This window comes from Myotis yumanensis, unplaced genomic scaffold (assembly GCF_028538775.1).
Source record: "Myotis yumanensis isolate MYYU_CA2020_CCGP unplaced genomic scaffold, mMyoYum1.0.hap1 SCAF_6, whole genome shotgun sequence".
In the NCBI taxonomy this organism is placed as follows: Eukaryota; Metazoa; Chordata; class Mammalia; order Chiroptera; family Vespertilionidae; genus Myotis; species Myotis yumanensis.
The window spans coordinates 28,623,687-28,633,669 of NW_027223757.1; positions in this window are offsets into that span (position 1 = coordinate 28,623,687).

Below are 9,983 nucleotides of genomic sequence, written 5' to 3' on the forward strand. Positions count from 1 at the left end.
ATGCTCACTCTGTATAATCTAATCCCTACTTATGGTTTAAACTACCTCACTCTAAACTTCTAATTCAGAATACATTCTTCAACACTGAACAGTATTTCAGTTCCCCATAGATGTACCATAGGTTTCTCACTCTCAACATGTCCTAAACCAAACATATTCTTTTTTCACATTAGTCCCCACATGCGTTTCTTCTCTAGGCCCTACCCAGTTGATAGTGTCACCATCTGCTATGGTTAGTTTTATGTGTCAACTTACCTGAGAATATAGCACTCAGTTATTTAAATAAACACTAATCTAGGTTTTGCTGAGAAGATAATTTGTACATGTGGTTAATATCTAGAATCAGTTGACTTTAAGTAAAGAAGATTATCTTTGATAATCTGAGTGGGCTTCATCAAATCAATTATAAAGCCTCAAGAGCAAAATTGAGGTTTTCCTGAAGAAGAAATTCGGACTCAAAACTGCAGCATCAGCTCCTCCCAAGAGTTTTCAGCCTGCTGGCCTGCCCTCATCCTTCAGACTTGTCAGTATTCACAATACTACTGGTTCTGTTTCTCTGGAGAACTCTGGCTGATGCCCCATCCATATAGAACTCCATGCTAAGAATCTAAGAGACTTCCTAAACACTTTCTCCTCCTTATAGCTTTCATCCAGTCATTACCACTTTCAAATTACTGTTTAAAGTAATTGTCAGATATGATTTTGTAATTCTATAACTCAGATCTGGTCTGCATTATTAATGATCAAAGTCCAAACTCCTAAGCAGGGTATATATAGCCATTCATTCTCTGGTCCCTGCCTACTTCTCCCCACTTATTTCTTACCACAGTACTCACTTCTCTTATGCCTACCAGCTAGATGGAACTGCTTTTATATTTTTGAAGGCACCCTCATATTTTATTTCTCAATGCCTGAGCTGCTCCTACAACCTCAAATATCCTTCCTTATAGAGAACCTGGCAAAACTACTCAACCTCAAAAACATAGTTGAAACCTGTAAAACCTCCACATCCGCTCCTTATCAAGTAGAATTGATCAATGTTTTCCTTTACCCAGCCTCCTTTTGTATACTTTAATCAGGTATAACCATAAGATAAGAATAATGCCATTTTTTTATTCATACATCTGTCTTCCTCTGTATGACCTCTCAATATCAATTCTCCCTTTCTTCTACATTAATAAGACTTAGCTAGGAAGATGGCCACCTAGAACAAAGGCTACATTTTCAGCCTCCCTTACAACTTGGTGTGATTATGTGACTGAGTTCTGACCAATGGAATCTAAGTGAAAGTGTCTCATGCCAGCATCCAAGACCTTTCATCGGAGGCAGCTGCTACAGGCTCTTTGCCCCTTCTTCCTCCCTTCGTCCAAGCTATCCCTTGGAACATGGATGTGATATCTAAAGTTCCATCTTGGTGCTTGAGGAAGGGGTTATTCTTGACACGGTCAAGTGCAAGTCTATAAGGAGCTAAGGTCCCTGAGAACTTCATAGAGCAAAGTCACTATACCAGCCCTAGATCACTTACCTGTGCACTTTTACTAAGGAAAGACATAAATTTTCACCACACTTAAGCTACTGTTTCAGGGAAAGCAGTTCTATTACTAACAACCAAATGTGATCCTAACTAATATATGAATAGTTATGTTAATGTCTTTCCTTGGCACTTTTTAAAATTTAAGCTTTGAAATCAGTTATGATGCATAAAGATTTGTTACTGGGTCCAAGTCAGAGAAGAGGTGATAATCTCAAATGTAAGCTAGCTGTGTTTGAGTTTTAAAGCTTAAATCCAGTGTTTGCATATAGTCTCTGTTGTTTGTATGGGGTATCTTCTGCATTTCAACCTATGGACTTTGACTCAGTTCCAGCTCCAATCCCTGGGGAACCCACTCTTTGATGTATTTTGCTCCACTTGATCAGTATCTAACTGAGCAGGCTGGCTTCATCTTGTGCAAGTAGGGGTGTGTTAACAAATCAAACAAGAGGGAGGAATGGGTAAGTTAGAGCCAAGATCAAGGTGAGATAGGAGACTGTGAGCTGAGTGGAGTAAGTGCCAGCAGCAGAGCAAAGAATTTGAGCTCATAGTTGGGCCACTGGGAAAGCAAGACCTGGAGAGAAATGTGACAAACTATAGTGAGGGCGATCTGTTTTACTCTCTCAAAGACCATGTTCCTGCTCAGATGAAGTATGACACATTATGTCCCTTTTCCACAGTGGCATAGGAAATAGACAGTCTTAGATACTCTCACGGGAGTATAAATTGGGAAAAAATTTAGGAGGACAAGTTGAAAAGTCCCTTAAGTATTTTAAATGGGCATTTAATAGAAGCCAAATATTTTTTAAAGGGGGAAAGGGGCTCAGCAGAAACACTAGAAACCCATGTTTTATTATTTAATATTATTCAAGATGTCCTACTTATGCGATAAGAAAAAGAAACCCACACTCACATATCAACTCTATTCCCAACAATAAGAACTAAATTTAACAAGAAATATATAAAACCTATATGAAGAAAACTGTACAACTTCATTGAAGTTTATATGAGGACTAAACCTATCTCTCTTACATGGAGATATTAAAATTAAAGTTAAGTAAGATGGCTAGAAATAATGGAAATACATAGAATTAATTATGTGCATCAGCAAAACTAATTAGAAAATGTAATGGGGAAAAGGAATCAATTCAAATCAGTGACTGACAAATTAATCAATAAAGAGTCTTGTGAAATTTTTATGGCCAAAATAAAAAATATATATATTCTTTCTTTGTACTATGCACATACAATCCAGGTGGTTAAATATGCAAATGAAGAATATCAACAGTAAAATATGGTAGCACTAAAACAAAATATAAGACATTATTTCTTGGTCTGGAAAATGTCTATTGTGACCCTCAGTAAAAAGTCCAAAATCGACATACAGAAATATTGATAGTTGGTTACATAAAACTAGAAACTTAAAAACCACAGGAAATTTGACCGGCAAATGACAGACTAAGAGAAAATACTTGTAATATATTTGAAGAGTTGAACATCTTTGTTATAAAGAGTGCATACACATCAATAAGAAAAAGTCAAACACTCATTAGGAAATGGACAAAGAAAACAGAGGCAATTTGCAGAATGACATTATAAATGAGCAGCAAACATTGGTAAAATTGACCAATATCACTAAATAAAATACATAGGAAATAAAACAAGGTGACTTATAATCTAATACCAATTAGATTCACAAAAATGAAAAAGATTTCTTATCAATGTAAAAGACATTGATAGAAAAATGAGCAAAGAAGGAATAAATTTTGTGTATCAGATTAACAGAGATAAAAATGATGAACATATATAATGAAGCAGAATAATTAGAGCAACTAATATGCGTTTGTTCTCCCTGTAAGCATGCTCTACCCACACTCCAGCCTTTCTGATTTCTTATCTCATGGATTTTCCCAGAATTTGCAGGCAAAATCCTGGCTCTCCTGTCATTTTTCTACAACTGAAATTATGGATGTGACTGTGTCTGGCTTCATCGAGAGGTGGGAAGAAGGTGGAAAGAGAGATAGAAACAGAGACAGAGGAGGAGACTGATTTACAGGGAAAAGGAAGAAGGCAGAGGGTCAAAGCATCCTGAGGACAGCAGGACATGAGCCCTACTAGGGGTAGCACCCTGGGAGTCTGGACACCAGAGCCAGGTTTACAACTTTTTAAAAGTCCCCAGGTATGATGTGGAAACTGCAGAATCATCAGATACCAAGGGACTGAAGGCTTTGGAGAATAAGCATCTCTGTGGTAGCCCTGTGGATGGAGGCTAGAGGGAGCTCTCAGCTGCACTGCAACAGTTTAAGAATCCCCAGGGACTTTATATGACCTTGGGGGTGGGGGGGGAAGGGCAGGTTTGGGAGAGATCCTCAATTAGGGCTGTAATTGAATCCCTTCTCCCATGACATCAGGATAGACCACTAAGTCTAATTTAAATTTAAGTAATTAAGGAAATATGACATATCTTATGCACCTAGGTTCATACTGGCTTGGTTTTGATATTGTTAATCATCGCGGGGAGAAACAAACACCACCAGAAATATGTGTTAAAATGCAAAATGGGTGAGTCTTTCACTATCAATCTTAATCCTAGTACTTTACACTAAAAAACTGTATTTATAAGGCAAAGTAGATAGATACATTGCAAAATTGCTTATAATTGCTAAAATTTTGGGAAAATGTACATGCCTATTAGTAGGAAATTACTTAAATTTTGAAATAAATCCTGGTACATACATACAATGGAATATTCACAAACATTAACAATGATTATGGGTTCAAAATCAGTCATTAAGAAAATACAGAACCTCAATGAGATACCACTTCATACCCACTAGGCTGACTATAATAATGGAAAAAGAAAGAACATAACAAGTATGAGGATGTGGAGAAATTAGAATCTTCATGCATTGCTGGGGAGACGGTAAAATGGTGCAGTCACTGAGAAAAACAATAGCAGTTTCTCAAGAATTAAAAATTAAATTATCACATGATCCAGCCATTCCACTTTAGTTATATACTCAAAAGAATGAAAACACGTGTTTATACAAAAATGTATATGCATGTTTACAGCAGCATTATTCGCAATAACCAAAGAGTTGAAACAACCTGAATATCCACCTATTGATAAATAGATAAACAAATCTGGTGTATCCATACAATGAGCAACTATTGAGCCATAAAAGGGAATAAAGTAATGATACAACCATAGAAAGGAACAAAGTACTGTGATGGTTAATTTATGTGTCAACTGGCCTGGACTAAGGATGCCCAGATAGCTGGTAAAACATTTCTGAATGTGTCTGTGAGGTGTCTCTGGAAGAATGAGCATTTACGTTAGTAGACTGAGCAGAGAAGGTCACCCTCCCCAACTGCTCTGCTGGTTCTCAGGTGTTCAGTTCTGTTTCTGTGGGGAACCCTGACTAATATGGGTACTGACACTGATGCATTTTTTAAGTAGGTCACATTCACAGGTCTGCACTGGGACATATTTCTCTTATATATTTATATATTTCAGAGAGGAAGGGAGAGGGGGAGAGAGATAGAAACATCAATGATGAGAGAGAATCACTGATTGGCTGCCTCCTGCATGCCCCACACTGGGGATTGAGCCTCCAACCCGGGCATGTGCCCTGACAGGTAATGGAACCATGACTTCCTGGTTTATAGGTTGAAGCTCAACCACTGAGCCATGCCAGCCAGACACAGTGGGACATATTTCAATGGAAATTTTTGAAAGGTCTGATTTCAAAAGATTATTTCTTTTTTATATACGTATAAATGTATTTTAAAAATAAGAAATGTGCATTGTTTTGGTGCCAGGTGGGTACTGGAAATATCAGGGGGATCACTTTATAAAGTATATGATTATCTAACCACTGTGCTGTATGCCTGAAACTAATGTAAAATAATATTAAATGTAAATTGCAATTGAAAAATAAAATTTTAAAAAATTTGACATGAAAATAAAATTAAAAAATAAGTTAAAAAATTTGTTAACAGCTAGAGTTTGTTGGGGTGCAGTGAATTGAGGTTTTCATGGGTCATTGGTATAATTGTAAATTGGTGAAGCCTTTTAGAGGGCAATTTAACAATTCATTTTCTAGGAATTTATCCTATGAAGAATTTATACCTTTGACAAAGATATATGCCCAATGATGCTCATTGTAGCATTATGATAGCAGAGGTATAAAAAAATTACCTTTTGTGGTCTATTTCCTTTAGGCAAAGTTCTCTTATAAGCCTAGTGCAAGAGTAGTCAAACAACTCTATTTAATCTACCATTAAAAATGAAGACAAGAGATCATTTTCTGTATATAGACAAGGGTATAAAGTCACAAAAATTATTAAATAAGAATGGCAAGTTAAAAACAATCTATATAGTATACATTTAAAATAACTAGTTTTATATGCTCAGGAGAAAAATCCCAATGAATATATACCAATTGGTTAGCAACAATGATCTTTGAGGGATGGGATTATAAAATTTTCATTTCCTGTTTGAAACATTTCTACATGGTAGGGAACATTATATAATGGGCATCCATTATTTCTATTATAAAGGAGAAAACAATGAAGTTGGTTTTTTTAAGAGAAAAAGAAAAATCCCACAGAGAGCGGCATTGTTCCAGGGCTGGGTCTTGGGCCAAGATTTAGACTCTGCTGCACAGCGGTGGACAGGACCTCGCTCAGCTAGAGCTTGTGAATAACTTGATTGACATTCCCTGCCTGGCTTGGGCTTTCATGCATCTGCCATAGCCCAGCTGGGAACCCCCCTGAAATTCCCATGAAGGGGCCTCTCCCGCTTTCTGTGTGATACGGACCATTTCTTAGTCTTCTGTACAGCCAGAAAGCCAAGAATGCTTCCAGCTATGGAATCAGCTCTGCCCAGATCTTTTACTTCCCAGCTGTGTGACCTTGCATCATTATTTAACCTCTCTAGATTGCCTACCTCAAAGGTCGATTTTGAAGTGAAGTTAAAGAACATGCAAAATTCCTTCACAGTTATTGCAGGAGAGGAGGTATGTAACATCATTTTACAACCGCCTACACCTCTGCCATTTCTTCTTTTTCCCTGTCCACATTCAATGGCTGATGGCTCTTTTAGAGCAGTGGTTCTCGACGGGGGCTCTACCATCCTCTTGGTGGCATTTTACAAATGGAGGGAGGAACATTCTTTGGTTGTCACTATGATAAAGAAGCTACTGGTTTTGAGTAGATCTATAAGCAGGATCCAGGAATGCCAGATGTCTTAGAATAGATGAGATAGTCCTGGCAATAAATAATTATCTCACACCCACATAACTTTTTAATGTGCCACAAGATATTCTTATAAGTTAAAAACGTTTTTATATTACCTGAGCCTAGAATTAATTGAATGTTATATAGCAACACTACATTTCCCAGAAGAAAGATTATACTGTTTTTTTGTGTTTTTTTAAATATTTTTTATTGATTTTTTAGAGAGGAAGGGTGAGGGATAGAGAGTTAGAAACATCAATGAGAGAGAAACATTGATCAGCTGCCTCCTGCACACCCCCTACCGGGGAAGTGCCCACAACCAAAGTACATGCCCTTGACCAGAATCAAACCTGGGACCCTTCAGTCCGCAGGCTAATGCTCTATCCACTGAGCCAAACCAGTTAGGGCAGATTATACTATTTTATTTGGACTTTGCCATATTTTTTTAAAATCACATCCTGACAATAGCACCATTTATGTATTCCATTGAATCTCCAAGTAAAACACACCTCTAACCACCTGTCTTTGTAGTTGTCACAAGTTGGTTTGGTGCACAAGTGTATCCATATGACTATACAATTCTGTTTTCTAGATGACCCATTCTTAACCATTTACATAATAAGATGCCTACTAATCTATCATAAATTATTTTCTTCTTATTTCTCTTTTATATTCATTTACATCTTATATTGATTTTTTGAAACCATGTGCAGGTTAATAACTTTTACTTTAATGACTTTTATTTTGGAATCATAAGATGGCATTACAAAATAGTTATTACAAAAAAAGATAGTACAAAGGTGACTGGTCTAGAAGATCATACCATTTTTAAGTTGCAGCAAAAACCATAGAGGAGAACATCTCTCCTGTGAAGTAAGGTGGGCTCAATAATGGCATGCTTTCAATTGTAGAATAGTGACATTGACAAAAATTCAAGTATCTCACTATTTTTGTTTCCATAGGGGTATAAGCATTCAAGATAATAGCCAACACTGGTTCTTCTGAAATCAGAATCAGGGAGGCAACAGGGCCCAGAATAACTCTTACACAATGGAATACTACGCTGTGGTAAAAAGAAGGAATTCTTACCATTTGCAACAGCATGGATGGAACTGGAGAGCATTATGCTAAGCAAAATAAGCCAGTCAGAGAAAGAAAAATATCACATGATCTCACTCATTTGTGAAATATAATGAACAATATAAACTGATGAACAAAAACAGATCCAGAGACAGAAAAGCATCGATCAGACTATCAAACCTCAGAGGGAAGGCAGGGGAGGGTGGGGGTAAGGGGGAGAGATCAACCAAAGGACTTGTATGCATGCATATAAGCCTAACCAATGGACACAGACACCAGGGGGGTAGGGGGGTAGAGGGGCAATGGGGGGATAAGGACACATATGTAATACCTTAATCAATAAAGAAAAAAAAAGTCCTTAGTCCAGTAAAATAAATCAAATACTTTTGCTATCCTTTCTAGTTTATCAAACCAGAAGGCAAGAGATATGTCATGAGCCTGTAGATACAGTAAAAGATAAGAAGCCAGAGATGCTAGTACATTGAGAGTGGCAGGGGTGGGGACAGTTGTTGGACAGGAAGTGGAGGAAGTGGGGTAAAGAATGTGGAACTCTATTTTAGCCACAGCATCAGAGAGAGAGAGAGAGAGAGAGAGAGGGAGAGGAGTCTGGGCTGCAGCTGGACTCCTAGATTTGCATGTTTCCACTGAACATTGAATACTTGTTGCATGGATTCTTGAAGGTGTCATCCAACATTTGAAAGATAAGGAACTAAGATACCTGACTTTTTCAAGTGTCTATGCTAACAGCCCAGAAGATTGAAGAAAAGCATCAAAAATAATAAATAACTCATTGTTGTCAATAGATAAATCATTAAATTTCAGAATACCTTGTTACTTTTCTTTTAGTTTGTATCTGCTGGTGATAGAAAGTCTTCCTTTACAGACTCACTGAGAACATCAACATAGGATGAACCGTGGTAGCCCTGGTTTAGTTTCCACACTTTTCCTCTTCTGAACGGGACTGAATTATACCACCAACTTTCTTGTTCTCCAGTTTGCAGATAGCAGATTAGGGGAATTCTCGGCCTCCATACCTGCATGACACAATTCCTACACTAAACCTCCTCCTAGGTATATCTATATACATCATATGGGTTCTGCTTTTCTGGAGAACCCTTACTAATGCAATGTCATAGCAAATTAAATGGAAAATAGGTGGAATTTGGGATTTTTTTAGTGCCTGAAAAAGTGAAAGAAAAAAACACACGTGGTTACAAAAGACATTTTAGATAAAGAGGAACCATAATGTGACACTGCCACACGTGAGAATGAGGATTGGGCTAAGAGACGTGTGGAAATAGTGCTGAGAACAGATTGGAGTAAACAGCAAGGCCAGTAATTAGTGTTAAGGCCAGTACAGGGCAACTAAATTAGGAAATGCGAGGCCCACTGGATTTAAATAAAATCTCTCTTTAATCTCAAATGGATATCCAATTAGAGGATAGCCAAAAGGGAGTAAGAAGTGTTAATAGAAAGCAAAGTAACAATGACATTACAATGAGAGACACAAAGGAATGAAGCAGCAAAATGTGTCTGGAGATCTCAGAAGACAATGAAGGATGTAAATGAAAAGATGAATTAAACTTAAGAAGCGTGAGTAAAGGCCAGAATCGCTCTGGTAGTTTGAGATCTCCTGCTACTTCTTATGCTCTATGAAGTATAAATTGTAGAGTCTTAAAATTGTTTTGAACATAGCATAATAGACGGGGGCGTACACACTCTCAGCACACAGTGTCTCTGCCTTGTCATCCATCCACGAGAAGGACAACAACGGTGCCATGAACGCAGGGGAGCAGGAGAAGCAGATGAATGAAAGATATCACGGGAAAGACGAGTACAGTGATGGAATAATGATTAAAGTAACAGAGGAAATAAGTGTAGGGAGGGAAAACCATTTATTTCCTAATATGAACCAGATGTTCTAAATACACTATCCCATTCAACCTTCACTGCCCTGAGGAGAGCACGTCACCATTGCCCTTTTCGATTGAAGACACAGGAGGTTAAGTAACTTGTTCAAGAACATATAGCTACATTGAAGCTGAGACTAGATTTGGAGCCAAAACATCTGTCTCCTTGATATGGGAAAAATGGCATTTGTAGTTCAGAAGCAACAAGGAGGTGGGGGAGT